We start from the raw sequence: 25,959 nt of genomic DNA, 5'->3' as shown, positions 1-25,959 counted from the left end.
TCGAAGTATTTCTGGAGGGCCGCCCTCCAAGAAATTTCTAGCAGTTTTTCCAATCCGATTTCGTTCGCTTCTGATGACATCACTGTGCCATACTCTCTTCGATTGAAGTTAGAGTTCTCCGTAAGCCCCTTCAAATATTCTTGCATGGCTCTCTTCTCGCTCCAAGCCATCAGGTGCCCTCTCGCGGAGTTCCTCGCTTTCAACATCTCCACATAACCCCCTGCCGGATCTCCCATATGGACCGATTCCGGCAAAGTTATTCGACTGTACTCGACCACGTCGAGTTGTCCTTCCAGTTTCCACTTGGCCATGTTGATTCGCGAGGGCCTATAATCTTCAAGTCCTCCAGATCCACATTGACTGATTACTTCCATTTCTAACTTAGTGTCTGCCAGGGTTCGCGCCGTCTTCTTCGACCTTGTGGCGGTTACGGTCAGACCTGCCAAGAGCATAGGGGGTATCAGATTCTCTTTTTCAATTCTGATTTAAAATTTAGCACCAAGGTGGATCGTCCACCTTTACCTTTGTCAGAGTGGCACAAATGTGCGCTGTCACCTTGATGACACAAACATAAAACATATCATAACAATAACATAACATAAACACATAAACATCACACACCTATACTATCATATAAAAACCTAATCCCTAATACTGTACCTAAAACCTAACCTAAAACTTGACTCTAATTCTTATCGAGCAACTTAATAAAAACCACTTATCGCCGAGCGCAATTCTTAGCATATGCTCAGATAGTATTTTTTATGTAAGTAAACCTCTATGTCAGTCTCTGAAAATATCACATGCACAAGAGCGTACAACTCTCTCGGGTGTAGCTTCCCTCTATTGGGATCATAAACTGGCAACGAGAGAGAGGTCACACCTCTCTCAACCAGGAAATCCCTAAGTCGAGTCAAGGCCAACACCAAGCTCTCCGGATTCACGTGTTGCCTATCAGTAGCTTTCGTAACCAAAAAACACAAATATTTCCCTGGTATCTGTGATGCAACAGGGGGTAACGCTATCATTCCTCCTACACCCGGCCTCTGTTTCCATAAAAACTCGATATTCTTGTACTCTCTTTTAAAGTCGGCCGCTAGTGCTGTTTTAAAGCTTACGTCCGCAGTTATCGCTATGGCGCACGTGCGTTCCGTGAGTATGAAATCGCTGTCCGTTATAACGATATTGTTCGAATAGTGGTTCGGGAGATCAAAATACGATTCAAAGATTCGTCCAAAAGGTGGTTTCTTAGCATTCTCGCCCTCTGTCTCTAGTTCTCCGGTTCCCTTGCCGATTTCAATTTTTTTATTATGAGATTTTCGGTGTGGGTGAGTCCTACCCCCACTCCCCGGACAAAAATATCCATCGACGTCCCCGTCGATCGCCCAAAGTCTAGGAGACCGAGGTTGGATTGTGGAACACGTAGAGGACCATCTGGGGCGACCCAGTTGGACTCGGTATTGTCATGACTGATGTATTTGACGCCGTCTCTGTCGACGTCCTGAATCGTCAGGATCGTCTCTTTTGGATCTGTCGGCAGATCGTGGAGCCATTCGAGCACGCGCAAGTTTGTTAGTTCTTGCTCATGAGTCTGTTCCGCTTCTGGTTCGAACTCCACTTCCGGTTCTGATCGATCGTCGATCCAATCTTGATCCATATCGTTCACAAGGTCGATTTCTTCTAGCATTGCTACTTCGTCCAGCCCCACCAGCGAGTCTATGACATCACTCACTACTATCCGGTCTACAACGAAGTCCTCGCCATACGGATTGTATTTCTTCTGGTTTTTTCCCCTCTTACTTTGGCGTGTCTCCATAGTGAGCGGAAAGTCAGGCTGTATTCCTTTGTCAATTTCGGTTTGTTCCGGGCAATCCCAGTCTTCTTCGGCATAGGGTAGAGTTTCATCGTCCACCTCTACTCGCTCAGTCAACTCGAGATCCAGTGGTAGATCACAATTGTCCACCATCTCATTCCCGTCGTTCTTGTCGCGAGTACCCCTTTCATTCACTTCACAAGCAGGATCCACTATTAAATAGTCTCCCTCTTGCATGTCCGCTGGGATGCACCAATCCTCGGACGAGGCGTTGTGTGGTTTGATATTCTCGTAATGAGCCGCTCTTCCGGTGCTCAGCCGATAAAAACGACCTCCTTGATGCACCTCTGTTATCTGAAATGGACCACGCCATTTCTTTAATAGTTTCTTGGTTCCTTTTGGTGGAACCACTTCCTGGAACACCCGGACGTAATCGCCAACTGAGTAGGCTTTTGCATCGGCTGTTCTTTTATCAAACCTCCTTTTTTGTCTAATTTGCGCCTGTTGCGTATTCCTCCTGCATAAGTCATTGAGGTCCTGTTGTCTTCTAATAACGTCCCGCACGTACGTTTGCGGTGCTGTTCTCTTCCCTTCATATTCAGGGTAGAAGAACGTTAACGGGAGTGCTTTTTCATGACCCGTCAGCATCATATGCGGGCTTATTCCCGTGGTGGAATGCTCCGTGCTGTTGTAAGCACCCATCACTTGCGGCAAGTGCTTGTCCCAGTCATCCATATAGCGTGAGCAGTAGACTCTCAACATGGATACCAGTGTGCGATTCTGCCTCTCGACTAAGCCATTCGTTTGCGGGTGATAAGTGGTCGAGTGGGCCTGCGCTACCTGCGACCTTTTCATTAACTCTTTCGTGAGATCACCTACGAATGCTTTGCCATTGTCCGATTGGAACGTGATGGGGCAGCCATGCCTTGCTATCCACACGTTTATCAAATGATCGCATGTTTCTTCTGCCGACGCTGTCATGCAGGGTGCTGCCTCCGCATACTTTGTAAAATGGTCGATCATTACCAGCACCTGATTATAGCCCGTTGCTGTCATGCAGATTTTCTGATGATCAATTTGCACCACTTCGTTGAAACCTGACGATTCTATTGACTGTAGGGGGAACCTTAGTTTCCTGGGATCCTTTGCCTGTTGACAAGACAGGCATGCGGCTATCCATTTCTCACAAGCCTTCTTCAATCCCGGCCATTCGAATCGTTTTTGTATCCTGTTATACACTTTGTCCACGCCTTGATGTCCCATCTGATCATGTGAGCGAAAGAGCAATTCAGTCTGGTACAATTGTGGTAACACTATTGAATTGTATTTATAAAGGACCTTGTCCTCCTCCTTGCGCTTACAGGCTACGATTCCGTCCTTATTCAGGTACAACAAGTCTTTCCTCTTCAGGTAAAATTGCTTCAGGATTTTGTAGCTGTCTTCTTCCAAGTCTCCCTTGTCAGGTGCTCCATTCTCGATCCATCTTTTCAGACTGCTCGTCATTCTATCATTTCGTTGAGCCCTCAGGAGATCCGACAGCCTGTACCTGGCTTTCAAATACGTCTTCACCACGTTCATTTGCCCACTCATTATCTCCGGAGCATGAGCATCGTCCATCAACTTGACACACCATATCTTTTTCAAAGGCGTCGCTTCTTGCACAGATGGTTCCAGATTGGTACGGACGACTGTACCATGTGGCAGCAATCTGGTTGGGCGTTTTGAAACTGCTATCAGCTCGAGCTCGTCTGCGGCATTATCTACCACAGTGCCCTCTTCATCTGAGGTGTATCTGTCCCTGTCTGGATCCTGATGTGTTTCTCGGTCCAGCCCACGCTGCTTCCAGTCTACCAATAAGGAGTGGATTGCGATCTCTGACACATCGGAATTGGAAGTTGTTTCAGACGTGTTGTCCCAGGACTGGGGTCTCGAGTCACCACTTGAAACGACTGATTCCTCAACATCATATTCCAAGTTGTCTGAGATGTTTCTTGACTCCCCGGACAAAACTCTGTCCATCGGTCGCTTTGAACCCGACTCCCCGGACAAAATTCTGCCCCTAGGTGGTCTAGTCAACCTCTCCCCGGACAAGTCGTCCTGCACGGGCTCAAAGGTGTCTGACTCATCAGAGGAGACGTCCTTGACTGGCTCGAAGGTGTCAGACTCCCCGGACATTGTCTCGTCCATGGACGAACAATCTGGGCTTGGCTCATATTCCTCTTTTGCATCCGTGAAGTGCACTCTCCTCGTGAAGCTAGATTTCGACCTGATCCTGACTTCCTCAGTAGCTTGGTTTTGATTCGATGTTCCATATTCAGTGAACGAAGTTCTCAACAATACTTCTTTCGGCATCGAGGTCACCAGCTGGTTGACGATCGACCTGCAATCCCGTTCAACGCCTCGGCTGCGAATGGACACTGGCCTCTTCTCTGTTCTCTCGGTGACAGTCAACCTCTGCATGGTCTCCATCCATTCACGATCATGCCTATTCACTTCCCTATCCAACAAGTCACGGAGTTTTCCCATGACGTCCGGCGCCACGTTCACCGTCTTATTCAATAAAGCGATGCTGTTTATACCCAGCCTGGTCAGTTCTTGCTGTACCAAGTTGGATCGGACTAGCAGGTCCAACGGAACGGGTTCGCTTCTGGCTAAAAGCTTTATCTCCGCGGCCGTCTCCACTGGAAGGTCAGGGTGTCCAGGTATAGGATGTCCTGATTTGTCTAACCACCTAGTAAGTGGCAGCTTATCGTAGGTTTCTTTGTCCAGAAAGGAAAACCCGTCTTTGATCTCTGATTGGTTAGCCTGCTTCTCCTCGAGGCGCTCATAAAATTCTGTCTTTTTACTGAGGCTATCTGCGTTCTGGTGCTTGTCACGGGTACGGTGCTCTATGATCATGTGGTATCCATCCAAGCGCACGATCCAACGACCAATGTAGCTTTGATCCATCGAATAGGTTTTCAGCCAGGCAAGGGCACGATTGTCCACACGTAACTTGAATGGAGCACTCCCCAGGTAGGCCCTGTATTTTTCCACGAACGTGATCACAGCAAACATCTCCGCTTTTGGTGCGCCGTACTTCATCTCAGTGTCACTCAGGACTTTACTTCCATAAGCTATCGGACGAAGAACCGTTCTCCCGTTCCACTCCTGCTCTTGGTGAAGTATGCCTGATATCGCAACCACTGATGCATCCGTGTCCAGCACGAACATTCCCTTCTCCGTTGGCATGCCGAGGACCGGTGCCTCGCAAAGTTCACGTTTGATGTTTTCAAATGAGACTTGTGCCTCATCAGTCCAGGTGAACTTTTTGCCCTTGTTTCTCATCAATCTCTGCATGGGGTATATTTTGTCAGCATACCCCTTGATGAACTCACGATAATAATTGGCGAATCCCAGAAAACTCATCAACTGTGTATCTGTTTTAGGTGCCTTCCAGGTCAACACCGCTTCAACTGCTTCGGGATCTGGTCTCACTCCATGTTTGTCAACCAGGCGGCCCAAATACTTTATGGAATCCCTGAGGATTTCACACTTAGAGGGTTTGCATTTCAGACCCGCCTGCTTCATGCAAGAAAACACCTCCTCCAACCTCTCTATGTGGTCTTCTAGGGTTGGTGTTGCAATCACAACATCATCGACATAACACATGATGAGATTCCCGTATTTCTTAGTGACGCTCGTGAGTGCCTGGGCCATCAGTCGCTGGAATGTGGCCGTCGCGTTGCACAATCCGAATGGCATCCTCTTCCACTGGAAGAGTCCCAGCTCACACGCGAAACCTGTTTTCTCTCGATCTTGCTTTCTGAGTGGCACTTGCCAGAATCCGGAGCCCAAATCCAACGTCGTGAAGAACTTAGCGTCTCCCAGCTTGGATAGGCTCTCATCGATGCGGGGAATCGGGTATGCGTCCTTTATAGTCACTGCGTTCAGATAACGAAAATCACAACAAAATCTGAGTTGTCCCCCTTTCTTTTTCGCCATGACCACGCCACAAGCCCATGGGGACTTCGACGGCTCAATCATGTCGTACTCCATTAACATTTCAATTTCCTTCCTACACGCTTCTGACTTATTTGGGGTCATTCTTCTCGCCCCTTCCCTATGAGGTACCGAGCCCTCTTCTATCTCAATCTCGTGCTCTACAAAATTGCAACAACCTATATCGGCCTTATGCTTTGAAAAAACGTCTGCGTTCCGATCTAGCACCGCCCTAAGCGAATCTAGTTCCTTGTCAGATATTTTACCCTTCAGATGTTCTATCTCAGGTAGGACAGGCCTATTCGCTGCTAACTCTGCTTCCGTCGGCCTCTCAGGAAAGTTGGAACAACTAGACAGCCCATCATCTGTTTCCGACTTCATTGAAAACAATTTCCTATAAGATTTCAATTCAATTACTCTTTTCATTATACATTCTTGGTTCGCATGTAATGGACATTTAGTTACGTCAAACTTCTTCAAGTTCTCCACACTCAGAAATCCTGTGTTCAGAGGCAAAGCGTAGCCAAGATTCTTTCCCCTCTGTATTGTCACTGTTGTTGCTTCTGTGTTCAATAACACACTCACACACAGTCCGCTCTGAGTGAGTGAGAAGCTTCTTCCTAAAATAGCCGAGCTTTTACTGTTTGGATTTGGTACCAGACACACCTGTCTGTCATTGCTGAGTTCATTCAAGTTCCTCATCCTAAACGTTGCTATTACGGCTTGGTTCGGTTTTAATCTAACTTTTCGATCCAGAAAAATCGGCACCTTGGCCTGATTAATTAAGATCTTATTAAGGGGTCTTTTCTCATACTTTCTTTCAGGATCCTTGATCCTAATCAATCCGTCGTTGAGATCGATCGTGAGGTCAAAGTTGCGAACGAAATCCCTTCCTAGGATGAACTGGTCGGATTCATCCAAATTCTCTACTACTAGGAAGCTCATCCAAAGATGTCTTCCTCCGAGCTGCAGTGAGATGATCGGGGTTCGTCCGGCGACATAGATCGCTCCCTGATTGGCAGCTGCCAACCTGATGTTTGTCGGTATGAGATCCGATCTTTCGAAACCCATGTCGGTCCAAGTTTTGACTGGCATGACACTAACCACTGCTCCCGTGTCTAGCAGCCCCTTTACTGAAAGTTGTCTGCCTTGCACGTCCAGAACGTGTGCGGCCAGATCTGCCTCGCAACCAATATGCACAGCATCTTGTTCGAGCATCGCGTTGTGTCCGATTCGTCTGACCTTCAGCTCCTCTTGACCAATGTATATCCGGCCAACCTGATCGTTCGCATCAGTTATGTGAGCTTTCGTGTAGATATTGATGCCATCCACGTTCATCAGAATCGGGTAAGGGCCATGGACATCGATATAATGTCCGTCCACTTTCATCAGCCTCGGACCTCCCGTTGTGAGCAGCGCTCGCACTGCCCTGGAGTCCAGTTTGGGATCCTTCTCCTTCAGGTAGTCGGCATAGATGTCCAGGTGGACCAGTGTAATCTCGGATGGCTCGCTCAGGTTCTTGACCACCTGGTGCCCTGCGACTGAGATGATAGACATTATTTTGGTCCCTGCCTTCGTCATGCCGAAAGTCTTGCCAGATATAACGTTCAGTTTTAGTCCCTGTTTCTTGGGCTCTTTTTCATCTTCTGCTCTTGTCGTCTTACTCAGGACATTAAGACTTTCCCGAAGATCTGTGCTCTCCAGCTCCTACCTTACCCATTGCTCCACTTCTTTCGTGGCAAGGTGCTGTTTGACATTCTGCAGCGCTGTCCTTGCCGCCAGGCCGTAATCCACCTTGAGTGGACTAGACGACTCTGCTTCGAGGTTCGAGGCTACCACCTCGTCAGGCCATGTCTTAACCTTTTTGGTCGCAAAGGTGCTCGGTGTCGTTTCCTTTCTCCGAGATTCAGCCTCGTTCATCAGACGTGCTCGACTGGCCTTGACACCCGAAAGCGCCTCTTCGTGGCGGGGATGTTTCGCGTCCGCTACTGCGTCCCAAAATTGAGTACAATCCGACTTGAAGTGTCCCTCCAAATTACAGAAGAAACACCTCGGACCATATTTCATGATGAGCCCTCTCACGTACTCTTCATGATCCTCGTCGGTCGCGTCAGCGTCCTCGAGAAAGTAGCCTATGGCCTTCATGTTCTGTTTGTATGCAGAACACGCAGAAACGTGATGGTCCATCGAACCACAATTCGCACACGACCTCCTCTTGTCCATGTCATCGCGAGGTTTGTACCAACTGGAATTCGCACCAGTGTTTGTCCCGCTATAGTTGCCATAATTGCTGTAACGGTTTTGCGCCCTCGGTTTTATCAGTAAATACTCGCGTGACTTCATACGCAAGTCGTCGGGCGTGGGTACCTGGTCAAGCGACAGGGTGAAGTGAGTGGCCAACATCGTCTTCAACTCCTCACTCCTTACACCATCCATGAACTTCGAAGCGATCGCCAAGTTTCGTTCGGATATTCTCTCATCCGGGTTGCTCCTCCTCCTGAGCAATTCAAGGTCGTCCAAGAATTTATCTATTGATTCTTCATCTCTCTGACGCCTCTTCTCGAACTTCACCATGGCCTGGTGCCCTTGTACTCCAGAGCCGAAACGATTCAGCAGGATGTCGAATATCTTGCGAGCGCTGTCTCTCTCATTGGCTCTTTTCGCCATTACACAATTTAATGCAGTACCCTCTAGGTTGCTCGTCAGCGCGCTGCACTCTTGTTTCTTGGAGAGATTCTCTTCCTCAAAGTGTAACTTCATCACCTCTATCCAAGTATCAATGCAGCCGTCTGACTCGTCTTTATATGACTTCGGCTTTTTCAGTGTTCTTCTTGACCTCTCTCCTCTCTCGGTTGACTTCGAGAGCTTGGTGATGAATGTTTCAAGAGATCTGTTCAGAGGCTCAAACATCGAGGCATACATCGTTGTGTCTTGTGAGACTGTAGTCAGATCTGGTACTGAACTGACTTGTGGCACGGTTGGCAATCTTGTCTCCGGGGTGGCATCTGCCTCCGGTGGGACTGGATTTGTCCAGCCAGGCCTCTGCGGGGCTGCCCTTGGCCGCTCCTTGTTTCTATGTTCGTAGTTCGTTCTCGAGCCTTGCTGGGCTCTGGCACTGTTGCCCGTACCATCTCCAACATTCGCATGGCGTGAGCGCTCCCTTGAGTTGGAATGCTCCTGCCAATTATTCCCATTCAGGATCGCGTCAAGCTTCCGCATCATCAAGTCAGATTTGGCGTCCAACCTCCTTTCCAGGCCAGTCATCGTTTGGGCGTAGGTATTATCATGATCATTCAACAATCGCTCGATCTCTCTTGTCATCCTAGCCTCTCTTTCCTCTGACTCTTTGTTTGCCTGAGCCAGGCTCTCGGCCAGGCATTGATCGGTGTCACGAATCAATTGAGCCTGATCAAACCTCGCCTGCGACTTCACGTGCGTTAGCTCATCTTTCAAATTCTCTCGACCATGGTGAGCTCTCTCGTCAACTTGATCTATCCGCTTAGTCATGTCTCGCCTCAATTCATCCAGGCCATTCATCACACCAGCGAACATATCACTTATGTCACCAGCTGCCCCCAGTGGCGGGGTTAGCCCCAGAGAAGACGAGGTCAACTGTGGCTGTAGCCTAGTACTTGATGACGCACCGCCCTTTTGCTTGTGCATTGACGTCATCAGTCTGTCAAACGTTGATGATGCTCCCATCGTTATCCCATCTGACATAGGCCTGGTCGGCGAGGCAGAAGATGCCTCCCTGCTCATGTCGTTCCTTGGGCACGGTGTGAAGTTCACATCCGGATGGGTTATCTCCGGGTAGTCATCACTGGAAGTCAAACCTACAGTTGGTAGTGACGCCATGCGTTCGTCGTACAAGGACTTCCAACTCTTCTTGGCCTTCGAGAACGTCTGCTCTTCACCCGGACTCATACTCGACATCATCGCGTTGTTACTCTGTTTGGCCAAGGATGAGTGTGCACTTGTCAGATGTGAAGGTTCCTTTCTCCATTTATAGCTCTTAGTCTCTGATTTGGACATTCCCCTGTACAACACTTCCTCCCGAGGTTCGACCTCGGAACGCTCCGAGGTCTCCTCTGTCCTCTCGACTTCCTCTCGTTCGAGGACCCCGTCTGGCTCAAAGTCGGGTCGAATGAGCGTTCGCTCCACTTCGTCAAAGGGATCCACCGGCGTTTCGCTCGCAGGCTCGGCCTCGGCGCTCCGCCCTTGATTGCCATCAAGGTTTTTCTCGCTCCTTAGTCTCATTTCGATCACTGAAAGATCAGGTTGACCTTTAGTCGATTCGTCTTCAGCAAACGCGTCGGAAGCGCTGCTAAACGAGGTTTGGCTACGCCTAGTTCTAAATTTCCGCGTGCTTCCCTTGCTTAGCCTGGGAATTTTAGTAGTCGATCCTAACGAGTCCCTGCGCTGCATAGTTTTGTACAAAATGAAAGTATTCGTAATTTGATGGCAATGCAAACGTACCACAAACAAGATTTAGTTAAATCACTTAACGCTGCCTACTCGATTCCGTCAGTATCAAAATGTCTCTTAGATCTCTCACGACTAAATTAGTGACTCAGCTAAAGTTACACACAGGGTCTACCCAGTATTGATATAATGCTAACTCAACCCGGTTGTATAGTATAACAGTATCACTAAGTTTCCACAAGATATAATCGACACACAAAACACAATCGATAATCAGATAAGAATATCCTACAGGTGACAGCGACCTTTTGTCAGTATCAATTTATCGCCACACAATTTATCAAGTCACTGCTTTGTTAAAATTAAACAATCTTCGATAAAAAGCAGTGATGATTCAGAAATAGATAAATAAAACTTAGTCTTAAAGAAAAAGACTTCCCCCAATCGGAACGATCCGAAAGAACGAAGCCCAGGACACAGTCTTCTCAAGTGGGTGTGTATTTGCCTAATACACCCACCGAGGTCTTCTTTTAGGTGTCCTGCGATTGCCCGAGCTGTCCTACTAAGTAGCTCAAGGCAACCTCTTGGTCGAAAATTCGTCAAATCTATGAAAAAGCTCTCCCACACTCGGACTGCTCCAAGTGCACGAGAGTAGGGAACAATTCTTCTTCTCAAGTGGGTGTGTATTTGCTTAATACACCCACCGAGGTCTTCCTTTATTTGTTCCCGGATTGCCCGAACTTTCCTATTAAGTAGCTCAAGGCAACCACTCAACCAAAATCACAATCAAAAAAAAAAAAAAAAAAAAAATCTTGTTCGGGTACTTCTAATACACCCAATATAGAATCCAAAGTTGATCACGAATTTCCGGGTCAGAATGGGTTCTTATGACTCTGATAAGCACGCCTAATATCCTAATATGATCCTAATTAAATGGATATTTTCCGTTTCCCAAATTGCCACAGAAGGTTTACTCAAGTCTCTTACAAGGAGGGTCGCTAGAAGGTTTAAGACACTCCGGAGGGTTACCTCGGAGGGTACCTCAATCACTCAAGTTACTTAGGAGGGTATCTTAATCACCCAAGTTACTTCGGAGGGTCCCCCTAAATTTACTAAGGAGGGTCAATAAGATGCTTAATACGCTCCGGAGGGTCACTTCGGAGGGTACCTCCAAAATTTTCAAATTTTCTGTTCTCACTTGGAAGGTTCTCCTACTAGCTTCAAAAAGCGTCAAAATAAGCTAGGAGTTCTAGGGGGAGCTGTTTCAACTTCTTAGGGTGATCTCGTGGAAATTTTCCACTAAGGAGGGTTGCTAAAGGGCTTAGCTGACTCCGGAGGGTCACTTCGGAGGGTTCCCCCAAAATCAAGAAAAAGGGTTAAATCACCGCAGTAAAGCCTCTGAAAGCGGTCTACCTGACTTAAAACTAGGTTGGCTGACACGGTCAACCTTCCCAGTTGAATAAAAAGATGTTTTGATAAAATTTTCTGCCGCTCGGAGGGTTGCCCGTTACTTGGACCCTCCGAACCAACAAATTCTAAAAAAATTTTCTTTTCCGAAATAATCAACCCAAAAACGGTTGCGATTCGGAAAAGTGGTCAAAAACGTCGACTTATGGTACCAAAATTATCCCGATCGGATAACTAGTCTTTGAGAAATCGCCAAAAACGCGTTCGTCAAAATGGCCTTTTTCACCACCTGTATAGGATCTGAAAGACTTTTTTCGCAATTCTGGTCGAAAGTGCCTAAAAATACTTGAAATGAGCGTAGTAGCCCTGTACGGCACTGGAATAATGCAAAAAACCGGACCAAAATTGGTTTAGAAACAAAAATTTGGCCAAAAACTATCAAATTTGGACCCTCCGATTCCTTCCTTTTCCAAACCTTAAGTCGTTAGCTCTATCCACGGAGCTACTCGGAGGGTTACCCAAAAATTTCTCTAGTAACCGAGCACGTTATGCTAGCACGCTCCTAACGCAAAAATTTTATTGCTCTAACTCTAAAAACTCAAAAACTCGATCCCCAAAACAGATTGACAAAATACAGAAAATTATCAAAATTTTGGTCGAAAAATTCTCGTTTTTCTAACTTCCACTGAATCTTTGCTCACGCGGTTTCTTTAATAAAGGGGATCGAACTACGTGGCTACTCTCTGTATAAAAGCTTTTTGCCTATCGGAAAAGCTCGGATATCCGAAAATTTGGGGGTCTACAGTTTGGTCGAAAATTGGTAATTTTCGACAAAAAATGGGTGTTTCTTGGGTCTAAATAGGAGATAAGTAATATATAGTAAGGACAATAATCTATAAATAGTCGTTAATAAATAGTACTATACCCTCCTTTGCACCAAAATATTCGAATTAAGACCCTTAACTCGGAAATTTGTAATCGATGGAGGGTACAATCGGACCGCGCCAATCGTGCCCCCCACCACTTAAGTTTTAAGGAAATAGTACCCGAACGATACTAAAATTGCTTCAACGATACCCAACAGTCGTTGCGGATGTTGTCCTTGATGTCCCTGTTGAGTGTGGAACACGTTGATCAGCCTGCCACTCTACCCTCCGGTCACCGGCAAAATCACCATTAACTTGCTTAAACACTCAAATTACACTCGAGGGAGGGTACCCAACCCTTCACCAAAACACACAATCTCTCTATCAGAAACGATATAAATCAATCTGAAACAACAACAAATAGGAAGGTCAGATCACATCTCGTCCGGAAATAACATATAAACTGTCACTTTATGTTTTTTACTGTTTTTGGTCTTTTTTGGATTTTTTTACTGTTTTTTGTACTTTTTTGTTTTTAAATAAATTTATTTTTGGCTTTTTCTTGGTTATACACTATTTTTGTTTGGTTTTACGCTTTCTCTTTAATTGTTTCTGGTCCTGGGACCTCAGGACAAGCGGGCTCTAGATTTCCCACCTAACCCTCCGGCCCCCGGAATTTTCGGTGTTAACTAAGTTAAAAAGCTAAATTGCACTAGACGGAGGGTACGCACCTTCCCCCTAGTACAATAACGGTCATTAAGGCCTCTAACTCGGGCATACGCCCGGAGCGGAGGGTACGTCGCTGAAACGCTTGCTGATCATGATGGTTTCATGCCTTTAACAGGCCCACCCAGGAGCGCCATAAAAACGTCTATGTAACATTCGCCCAAATATCACACAGCGACGGAGCGTAGAAAAAGTACCTATCAACGACTGGCAGGCGTCAGTTACCTTAATTCTACTCGTTTTTCACCGTCTCGACCTTGCCAGTTGATTTTCTGGTCTGTTTAGGGCAAAGTAAAAAGTTACCATTTTTAGGCCATCAGTCAAACGACTTTTGATCAGCTTTCGTTTGCATGCGAACACAACCACATAGCTGAGTCTCGGATCCTCAGACTACGTGATTGTCATTAAAAACACGGCTCGAACAACCTATTTTTATATGTTTTTGTGTGACAGTTTTATATTAAATCCATTGGAGATGGATTGACCCTTTCCTTTTTCTATCTACTCATGTCCTGAAATATCAAATAATATCGGTGTTTAATTAAGATCTAGGACATTACAGCAGCTGTTATAGTTAGTTTACCCAGTCCCTTCACATATAACAGTCTCTGGGGGACCAAGCCTCCGCTCCCGTGATTTTCTTGAGATAACACTCTTATCTCCTATATTTCGTGTCCCGGGAGGGTTCCGTGGTATTTCTCTTCCCCCCACTGAAGCCTCCGTCTCCACAAATATCTGTCACTAAGGTCCTTATCGTGTGTTATTGCCACGATAAGAGGCTCCGTGTTTTTCTGTCTCTGATACAACCGTTCTTCACAATTTCTATCATTGTTCTGATTTTCGTCTTTTTTATTCAAAATGGCCGTCTTTTTTCTATTTCTCAGAAATGTTCTTCTTCCGATCGAAATTTTAAAAATAAAAATTCTAGAACATTCTGACCCTCCGTCGCAACACTTTTCTGTTCATAAGGCCTTTAGTCACTTTTATTTCTGTCGCGGGAAGGTTATGCTGTGTCATCTGGCAGAATGGCACAAGTGTATTGGAAAACATATATCATATACGTCTATTGGTATTCAGCTAGTAATTTTTCGGCATCATTCTGATGTAAATCATCTTACTCTGGTATCAAAGAATTGAAAAAAGTCAATGCATGGCTGGTCGAAATCTTCATTAGGAAAAACCCGTTGACTATGAACACAAACAACTCTTAAAGTGTCAATAAAACTGGAATGAAAACCTAATTGAAGTTCAAAGAAAAGAAACCTTTATATAAAGTTAAATAAGCCTAAGTGAGTAAGCCAACTCAGTGTTGCTATAGTTTATAAATTGATAAGTTCGCTCGAAAAGTTCATGAAAAATTGCGAAGTTACGTTTTAGCTGGCACACTGAACAACTCAATTCAGAAAAATTTTGCACTTTCTCATGGACTTTTCAGGCATTTGACCAAAATTGCTGGTCATACAGTTTTGATATATGGAAAGAAAGCGTTTTTAATGCAAATCCATAAGAACAGAAAACTGCATGAAAGGTTCATAATTAGTGATTTTTCATAAATGACTATAATTTGTCCATCCAAATAGTTAAATCTTTCAATTTTAGTTTCTCCAAAGATTCTGGGTGGTGTTCGCAACGAAACACAAGCGACAAATGGTTTACTCAAAACTTAAGTCTCAAAAGGTTTGAACGTCTTGCATTTACAATGATTTAATAACGAACTGAATTGTCTGAAGGATGTCTTACATGAATTGTCTGAAGGATGTCTTACGTGAATTTTCGGAAGGATGTCTTACATCAACCAAAATTGAAAGTTCCCAATGAGAGATAATAATATTTAAAATTTGATTTTTTAATTGATCAAGCCTTGATTCACAACTAGAAAAACATTCCACAGAAAAAAAACTGGCGTTTTGGTTATCCAGGGAAATGAAAAAAAAACCTTCAATTTTTGTGTATCCAGCAAAAAAATTTGCAAAAAATTTGCAAAAAAATTTTGAAAAAATTTTGCTCCGTTGTATTTGGTCTTCCTGGGTTGAAGCGATTCCTACCAAATTTTGCAATCGGCCTTCACTAACTCTTTTTTACCTGAATTCTCTTTTTTCTCTCACAACTGTGAACTGAGTGCGTCGCCTAGGCTTAAGGTTTTCATGCATAACTGTTTCTTCATCTCCTCGTCCCGCATGTTAAATTGTTAAACATAAACGCCACCCAAACAATGGAATCCTCTTTTGGTCCAAAATCACAACCCTCACAATGCTTCAGAAAAAATGTTCCAAGATTACATTTTGTTTTGTATCAGCACTATTCAGGTAAATTCAAATAACAGTTTTGACCAGTTGGAAATTTTCATCGGTAAGAATAATTTTGTATCCTTTTTTTAAGCGTAACATCAGTTTTGTTTGTTCACACAATCGCCACCCTTAAAAATTTTTTAAAAAGGTACGTGTTTTATGCGACTTTGTCTGCAGCTAACTTTGATACTTCTATTTAGTTTTGTAGGCGACAATTGATAAGCTTCTATTTATCTGTTAAATTGGTCACTCTACCAAAAAATTCTGAATCCTTTTGAAAAAACAAAGGCCTAAGGTTTTTATGCATATCTGTTTCTTCATCTCTTCGTTCTTCATGTTAAATATGGATATTCCAAGCAATAGTTTCTTCTTTTTGTTCAAAAACCCTCTCAAAAACTCAAGGCTTCAGAAAATTGTTCCATGGTATTTTTCCTGTTGTAGCAGCCCGATTCAAGTAAACTTCCGATTATTAACATTTGGTTCCCTGATAAAAGCTTCCAAGCCAGTTTTCACACTTCAATGAAACAACGTCAACAATTGATAAATGTCTCTTTGACCTGGCTTTTCAAAGGATAGAACCAATTCAGTTTCCAACCGTTTATCTGCCTCAAAATAAAGTTCACATTTTTCAGCCTTCTTTTTCCGTTCTGGTTCCTTGCTGGTCCAACTGTTTCCTTAAGTGTTGGTTGTATCTTTTTTTCCGGTAAAACCTACTCCTCCATTAAATAAAAGATATATATTTCTTCTTTCGCTATCACTACAAGCTAGAATTTCTGAATCCAGTTTTCCCAAAGTGCAGGTGGCTTTTGGGATGGCCCGTGCCGAAACACAATCTAGGTCGCAATACTTCGATTCGTGCTGCGCCATGTAGACGTATGCATTTGCAAAATTTAAAAATTCGGCAATGCTAATAGAACGCAAGATAATCATTGACTTTAATTCAAAAATGCTAGCCAATGGAAGTATGTACGGTTAATAGTTTTATTAACGTTAACTTGACAGTCACACTACATTATGCAATATCATAATACATATTTTGTCTAGTGGACATAATATGACTCTAATCCACAATTATCATCACATTATTGTTCCGACTTTCGATACGAAAGTAACGGAATATTTGTGCTCGGGGTGGGTTTTTTTTTCTTCAGACAAATTTCGACTTTTTACCTAGCCATTTTTGACGGAATTTTGAAAAGATATTTCACCTGTGATCTTTTATCGTAAATTTATGGGGGTTTAAAGATTGCCATTTTGGCCAATTTGGGACAATTAACGCGCGATATATTTGAAAAGATATTTCACCTGTGATCATTTTTCGTAAAGTTATGGGGGTTTAAAGATTGCCATTTTGGCCAATTTGGGACAATTAACGCGCGATATATTTAGCGCTATTAACGCGTGAGCGGAAAGTTAATCCGTCTTAAAATCGTTCCAAATTGGTTGACAGAAGCTTATTTGCCATAATTGATTTGTTACAAGGAGCGAAATCTATCGTTTTATATTTTGTATGGCGTGTGGGGGGATGATTTTCACAAAAAAAATCAAGTTTTAGAAAAAAAAATTTTCATTTTACTTTTTCTTACATTTAATTTTTTAATGTTATTACTGCTCCATAAAACCTTAAAAGGCAGTCGGAATATTCAGGGCTTCGCCCTGATACGAGCAGTCTTGTTATCACATTATTATCAATTTGACAATTTGCTTTGAAAATTTTTGAGCCGTAATATTTCACTACGGAAGTCAAAAAAGCACAATTTGTTTCAGAAAAAAAACAGAAACATGAAATTAGCAATTAGAGTCAAACAACGCCCTAGTGAATATTGTATTTTCCAACTGTATATCTTTTGCAGTCAAAACAATTGATATTAGCCAAATAAAAGGGAAAGAATGCAATAAATTCATAAAAAAACAAGACTGCTCGTATCAGGGCGAAGCCCTGAATGTTCCGACTGCCTTTTAAGGTTTATGGAGCAGCAGTAATAACATTAAAACTTAAAAGAAATAAAATGAAATGAAAATTTTTTTTTCTAAAATTTGAAATTTTTTATGAAAATCATCCCCCCACACGCCATATAAAGTACAAAAAGATAGATTTCGTTCCTTGTAACAAATCAATTATGGCACATAAGCTTCGTTCAACCAATTTAGAACGATTTATAAGACGGATTAAATCTCCGCTTACGCGTTAATAGCGCGAATTATATCGCGCGTTAATTGTCCCAAATTGGTCAAAATTGCCAAAATGGCAATCTTTAAACCCTCATAATTTTACGAAAAATGATCACAGGTGAAATATCGTTTCAAATTTAGGCTCAGGATAACAATACTTTTTGAATGATATAAAAAAATTCCGTCAAAAATGGCTAGTTAAAAAGTCGAAATTTGTCTGAAGAAAAAAAAACCCACCCCGAGCACAAATATTCCGTTACTTTCGTATCGAAAGTCGGAACAAAAAGAAACAAGACTGCTCGTATCAGGGCGAAGCCCTGAATGTTCCGACTGCCTTTTAAGGTCTATGGAGCAGTAATAAAATGGAAAATTTAAATGTAAATAAGTAAAAATAAATTTTTTTTTCTAAAAGTTTGAGATTTTTTGTGAAAACATCCCCCCACTTGCCATATTAAGTACAAAGTGATAGATTTTGCTCCTATTAACAAATTAATTATGGCATATAAGCTTCCTTGAATCAATTTGGAACGCTTTCTAAGACGGATTAAATCTCGCTTACGCGTTAATAGCGCGAAATATGTCGCGAGTTAATTGTCCCAAATTGGCCAAAATGGCAATCTTTAAACCCTCATAACTTTACGAAAAATGGTCACAGGTGAAATATTTTTTCAAATTTAAGCTCAGGACAACAATAGCTTTCGAATGATGTAAAAAACTCCGTCAAAAATGGCTAGTTAAAAAGTCGAAATTTGTCTGAAGAAAAAAAAACCCACCCCGAGCACAAATATTCCGTTACTTTCGTATCGAAAGTCGGAACAATAAAATTAAGATTTGCGTCCAATTTGATCTTGGTTTGCTGTGAACTGTTTGTGCAAGTGAGAGGAAATTTTCAAACAATTTAAATGACAAAGTTTTACTTTTTCAGAAGCGTTTTACGTGAGCGCGTTTCAAGGCTCTATATACCAAACAAAAGTCATATATAGCTGCTTGATCAAAAACAAACAAATGTTTCTCGAATTAATTTCTCGAATTGACCATCGCGTCTTCTACCCATCAAAATGCCGTCTCTTGATTGGTTTTGAAAGTTATTTGGCGCGCGCTGCCGCCTCAAAAAAAAACAAAAGTAAAACATACTACCATCGGCGGCATGTAAAAGCTTTCAAATTGGTGAAATAAATAAAGTAAAAAATATTTTAAAAAATGGCTGTATCGAATCTCTAATAATAAGGAATCGAAATAAAAAAAATACAAATTTTCAAAATTGGTTCAAAACTGATTTTCGAAATTCTAAGTACTTCTTTAGTAGATTACAAAATTGATGTCATGAAAATTATATTTGATGTACAGATGTTATTAACTTCTCCTTTTATGGAAAACTTTTGATTGCAAAATTTGGTTGTAAGCTTATAACAGAAACAAACAACCTTGGTTTATCGGAATCATGCGTCACACTGTCCTGAAAATCTGACTGACAAACGTTTTCGAGATTTGAATCTATGTACAAATAGTTTGATAGAAATATCGAACAATTTTTGGTATAAATTCATAACAGTTGCATCTCCAAAAATTTTTACGAGCTTTAGTTGAAAATTAAACTCTTAAAATGACAAATACTTTATTTGAGATTTCGCTGAAATTCAACAAAAAACTATAATTGCCAAAATCAAAGAAGTCGTCATGTCAGTGAAGTCACATGCTGGTGTCTAGCGGAAAACTTCACAAATAACTTATGTAGATGTGTGTTTTAAAATTTATTTTCACTTTTTCAAGAGCTGTTTCAGAAAATTGCACTTAAAATGTCCTTTGCTAAGTTTTGATATCAAATTGTATTGGAAGCGTTTTTAGACCACGGAGTTCAATCTGTGTCTTCAGTGCAGAGCCTAATTCAGCCAATTTTTTAAATTCTGCTTTTTTTTCAACCATTTTTTCATTATCTGTTGCCTCTGTTAAATTGTTTACGCCACCAGAAAATTCTGAAACCTTTCGAAACAAAAACAAATTATGTTTTCACTAAAAGTTCTCATTTTGCGTGTGGGCTTTGCAAACGAGTCTTTGGTTTAGTACTTAAAGCCAAATTAGTAAGCCTCTTGGTAAGACGTGGTTCCTTTTTTGAACTTTTCCTTGAATGGATTTTTTTGTCTGCGTTGGAAGCTGCTTTGTTGTTGTGATATGTTTGCGATTGTTTTCAAAATTTGACTGAATTATATTTCAAAGTTATTATTGCAAATCAGGATTTTTTCAGGAGTTAATTATCCTTAAAACGAAGGTTTTCAGGATTGTTGCAGAGAAAATCTATGTCTGATTTACGTCTGATTCAGACCTGAAACTTTAGCAATAAATCAGCGATGATTTAGCCCTGATCATGGATAAAGTTACCCTGAGCATAGATTGAACCATAGATGGAAATCGCTGCGATATCTCTGAATTAGCGATGATTTCTCCTGTCAACTCAACTCAAGAAGTTTTTGAACTGCTCGACACCGCAAATGTTTATTGTTTTTGATGAATCAGGTAGTTTGTTTGTTAAATCAAGTAAAATGTTGCTTTTCATCTAACTAGTTCCCAGACTCATTTCTCTCAAAACATTTGAATTGGATCTGCTATCAAAGTTCTGTGTCTTTTGCTGAGTATCATTAAAGACGATTCAATTAACTGTTTGCTGGATTTCCTTGAAATCAAAATAAAATGATATCTGTTTAAAATTTTATTATGATTAGGCTTTAAGCGTTGAAGATTTGCAGGGATTCCAATCAGCGATCTAATTTCTTCAGACAATCTAAGCGAAAAAACCGTTAATCTAGAAGAATCGGATATTTACAATACTCGAAGCAATATAAGGCAAACGAAAAAACATGTTAGCTTCGAAAGTGTAGCCAATACAAAAAATTTAAATTTTTATGGAAATTGTTTATCATTGTTCTCAGATATGAAATAAATAGTAGCTGTATAGAAAACTGAAAAAATTAGGCTCGATTTTGAAACTGAAAAAATTTATATAAAAATTCTATTCAGTTTGAAAGTATTTGTTGGGTATGTTGATGAAACTGTAGCAGACATGAGACACACGTAAACGGACACAGTTAGTGCGTTCTATGGATTCCAAACAGTTGATACGAAATGTGAAGTGATGTCTAGTTACTTTCCTTGGCAGTCGATTTGAACTAATTTGAATTATCACTGAAAAATTCATGGGCTTGAATTCATTTTTGAAGATTTCTCATAATTTTTTAACGAGTAGTTTTTTTTCTATTAACAATGAGCCAGTGTCAGTCGGCCTCGAAAAATTTTGGTGTTTTGTCCTTTTTAGAGGGCCATTTGAATAACTTTTATGACAGCAATCAACCAATCAATCGATCAGTCACTCAACCAAATATATTTTCAACAAGTATTTTTTTCTGAGGATTAAAAATTTAGGCGTAGCCACTTATGCAGGTGTGATGAACATCCTCTGTTCTTTCGGCTGTGTTATACTCTCAACCGTCGAGTGAGATATAAATTATAGTTCGACGTCAGTTCTACGTTTGCTCGAAGAAAAAATCAGGTTTTAAAGGCAACTTAAATTCAGTTCTCTATGTTTAAGTCTGGCTGACACTGACCTACAATCATTTGAGAGACAGTCTCTTATTAGAACTATTATATATGTGTTTACACATAAATAGGTACTTATTTAATCATCAGACTTCTATATATTGATCGGTATAAAGTATAAGTATGTATAAATTTCCAACTGGATGTTTTAGTCTGGATCCACGCATATCCCTAATGGATGTTAAGTTTGTATAAGTTTCCAACTGCATGTTTTAGTGCAGATTCACGAATAATTTAAATGGATGCTAACTATATTATCCGTACGGATAACATTCCCCTCTTTTTAGATCATAGAAAAAATCAATATAAGTTTTTCTCGCTGTCTTTGCTGGTTTCACAATCTTCATCCTTCGTCTCAATGTCATCATCCTTGCGCTGGTCGTTCTGTTGATCTTCTTTGGCGTTCTTTTGATATAGTTGGTTAGAAAATTCTCGTTCTCTACGGATCGTCATCGAATTTCCCCGGACCGGTGAGATGGAACGCAGGAAGTTCATAGCCTCAATGAAATCTTTGCTAAGTGCCTCTTCAGGTGTCTTTGGTCTGTCCAGTATCTATCGGGAACTTGTTGCGATAGTTTCTGAGTGTTGTTCTGTTATGATGTGTCGGGTTTTTCGGATGCATCGGTATCAATGTGGATTTCGGTACTTGTGATGTCCTCTGATGGGGAAGTAGCGTTTGTCATTCAGTCATTCACCTCTCTGTTTGGTGTTATGGTGTCCGGGTTGGATTGTTGAATGCTGCAGACTGTTATAGCTAGTTCGTTGGCTCTGAGTTTTGGCTGATTGGTATTGCAACCCCTAGTTTCGAGGAAAGTGTGCTTTTGCGAGGTCTGGTAGAGCTTCTAATTTTTGTTCGGGCGTGGGACAAATGTCAATTGGTTTGGCAGCCGGTTTTCTCGGAGATGGCGTTTTGCGATTAGGGTCTAAAGCCGATATTAACGAAATTGAGATGTCGCACTCAAATTGAACTCTACTGAGATCAATTTTAGGCTTTTTTGCGGGCTCAATTTCCGGAGGCTTTTGTTTGTGGTCGGTTATGCGGTGTAATATTTTTAGTTTTCCGTTTGGTTTGTGGTCTTGTCTTGTTTTTGAACGGTTTGAAGAGTTTTTTCTGTCCCAGTGCTCGGGGGTTTATTGTTGTTGGCCTAACTTCCTTCGCTGAGTTTCGTTCAGTTGTTGTTTTTCCTGAAACACGAGGTTTTGCTCTCGGCACGTGTTTATACATTATGAATAAACCGGTCTGCTTTCCCATAAACCCTAGGATCCGGATTGAACGCAAGTCCATCACGTTTAATAACTCTGTGTTTTTTGCCGTCCTCTCTTATTCACGCGGTGCGTGAAGAGTAGTTTGTTATTGACCCGTTTTCAATGATTTTGAATTGTTCTCCGAACTTGCCTGGATCTTTTGTTTTACCTACAATGATTCCTGTTTTTTGGCAACTTGTTGTATTCGCTGTCCCGTTTTAGGATCAAATATGTATGCTGGACCTTTGAAATGGTCTTTTAAAAACTTAGTGGCGCCCTCTTGAGTCTTTGGTTTTTCTGGTTCATTAGTGGCCTTATTGGTTTGCGCGTTTTGAGGTTTTCTAGGTCGTTTGATTTTTTGCTCAGGAATGACCATTTTTACTTTAATTAAATCGTAAGGTTTTATTGGAAAGTGGCAGATGCGCACCTATGGGGAGCTTTTTAAGTAGTTGCCGATTGAAATACTGACACTGCTATCGAGTGTTGGGTTTTCGCAGGTTGTTTTCCAGGGATCGCTGTTTTTTATACGCTGTGTTCTTTTGGCCTGTGTGGTGGTGTCGTCGGAGGGTTGGTTTCGGCAATTACTGATGATCCTGCTTTGGTATCACAGTGTCTCTGGACACGAGGTCGAGTTCATCCTCACTATTTTTTCCCAATGCCACATGGCCTCTGCTGGTAACGTCGGCTTTGTCAATTTTTTTAAATCTAAACTTGATAACCTAGTGTTTTCCCATGAAAGATTAGAGAGTTGAGGTGAAACACTAATTTTGCTCAGTGATGTGGTAGGTCCTCTGCCAAAATGTGCTTCGAATGATGGAATTTTTGTGGTGGCGTTTGGCGTAATGCGAAGTGTTTTAATTAGCTCCACCGCGTCCGTTGCGAGTTTGTACGGTCTGTTAGTTTTATCGATTTTCATTATTGCTAATCTAGATTTCAAAGTTCTAACGAGTCTTTGCACCATACCCATTGATCTGTGGTCATCCACTGGTGCAAATATCAATTTGATATTGTTACTTTTACAATATAAAAGAAATTTTTTCGCCCTATTTCCTTGTGCTTGGTCGGAACGTATGTTACGTGGTACGCCATGATTGACGATATGATTCAGCATAAAATGTATGATTGTATCGAGTTGATTGTTAGTTAATACTTTTCGTGAGAAGGGAATCGCTGATCAAACCCCGCTAAGATATAGACCTCCTTGTCTCTCTCGTCGGGTAACGGATCCCCAAAATCGATTTGCATTTCTTCGTTTGGTTCAACCGTCGCGCTGAGTGTGGTGTACTTTTTCTTATAGGTAACAACCTTAAGGATCTTGTCCTCGTCACGGCAGTTTTTGAAGTTTTGAGCAGTAGACACTATATCGCGATGGAGGTATGTATGGCCGCTTCTAAAATGCCGCCTTGTCCGGGCTGAGTTAGGTGTAAGGCATCCACTAGGGTAGCTCGCAGTTGATTGAGAGTTGCGACTCTATCGTCGTACAGTAGAATGTTGTTCCTGACTGACAGGCGGTGCTTCAAGTTATAGAAGTAGAGTCCATAACAGTCCTTCAGGTTGTCTAATCTTTGTTCCTTTGTTCTTTGATAATATTTATGAGAGGATTCAAATTCCGGTCTCTTTACCTTGCCGCCGCAAGCGGGGTCTCTTCCCCCTCGAGTGTTATAGTTTGACATTCGTTGTCGGTCCTTTCTCCTTTGGCCTTTTCTTTGTCTCGCAATGTTTGGCAGATAGCGTCTGCTTTGTCATTTATGGCTCTGATAAACGTGAAACTTTCGGCTGAAGGAATTACCTGACGTTTCACATCGCTGATTGACAGTTGGGGAGGTGGCGGTTTGGCTAGGAAGTCATTGGAGGAGGCATAATTAGTCGCTGTGAACATAAGCTGGGTTTGTGGGCCGTTAAGGAACTTGCCTACAATGCGCATAAACGGTGGCAAGAACATACCTTGTTTCAAACCTTTATCCATAATTGGAACGGAAATAATTTTGCTTGAATTTTGGACGTTTGAAATTTCAATGTTTTTCGAATCTGTAACACGACTGGTTTTCAGCAAATGACTTTTAACAGTGAATGCAGTTTGTGTGTGAAGAGAACTTGAAGCTGCATTGTTTTCATTCCGGTCGAGCTGTTTAGTGCCTAGATATTCAATTAGATTATCATTCAAAGATATGATTTGACTAGTGCTATCATGAAACCCTAAGTATTTTACGAAATCGCCGATTAGTGTAACGAATAATGTTCATCCCAGTATGCTGGGGGCTGTGGTTTTCCTACAGAGTGTCTTAAAGTGTTATCATTTAAATCCAGCTTACGACTTGCTAGATGTTTAAATTCAAAATTGAACGGAATAAGGCTGTCAATCCACCTAGTTAATCTTTTTTGATAGATATTATTTTCCCTCTTACTTTTCAGAGCGCTTACTAGCGCTTGGCGGTCTGTTATCAGTGTAAATTGTCTGCCATATAGATAGTAATTGAAATGTTCAATAGCCCATACTGGGGTGAAAGTTCCAGTTTGTTAACTAAAAAAAACTTTTGTTCACACAAGTTTAGGAAACGTGACGCGTACGCAAGGGTTGCCTAGCTGTCCGATGATTCTTGTTTGAGGGCTGCTCCAATTCCGGCACGATTTGCGTCGCACATAATGCGTATCTCTCTATCGCTTACGAAATGTCTGTTCTCGGTAATGTTTTTAACCGCATGTTTTATGTTTGGAAAGTGTTTTCGTTTTCGGCCTTCCATTCGAAATTAAATTTGTTTGATGCAGATAGTAATGATCAGAATGGTTTACATAGTTTGACCAGGTTTGATATGAATTTGTTCAGGTGATGGATGGAGCCCAAGAAGATTTTGAGCAGTTTAAAAGTCTTCGGATGAGGTAGATTTGCTATGGCATCTGTTTTCTTCTGAATGGGTTTGGTGGCGTATTCCTTTGTTACGAATCCTAGCCACTTCAACTCTTTGCAACCAAATCTACATTTCTCGACCAAGATGGCTATGTTTTCTGCTGCCAGTTTGTCGAGGACTCCTTTTAGCTTATCGATATGGTGTTCTTTTGTTCCGTGCGAAATAATTCGGATGTCGTCGAGGGAAGGGAATGTGTCCTTTTCGTTGTTTAGCGTTAGGTCTATAGCTTTCTGGAATTCTGCGGGCATATTGGTTAGCCCGTAGAACCCTGTTTGGATCTGGTAGACTCCGGTTGCTTTACCTCCGCTTTTGCTAAATCTACACTGCGTGCATGTCCTGTCGTCTAGGGGAAGTTGGTTGTCGGACATCTATTGTTAAAAAACATGTTGTGCCTGGTTGATGTGAACCTTCCTGTGCCGATTATGCAATAGTATCTAACTAAACATCATTGTTCGGCATTTGATATTTGTTGTTGTGGGTTGATTTACTCATTTGTTTCGATACCATTGCCAAGTTTTTTGTGTGATCTTTCTTACTGTGATCAC

This window comes from Symsagittifera roscoffensis, chromosome 5 (assembly GCF_963678635.1).
Source record: "Symsagittifera roscoffensis chromosome 5, txSymRosc1.1, whole genome shotgun sequence".
Lineage (NCBI taxonomy): Eukaryota > Metazoa > Xenacoelomorpha > Acoela > Convolutidae > Symsagittifera > Symsagittifera roscoffensis.
This window is presented reverse-complemented; position numbering follows the sequence as displayed.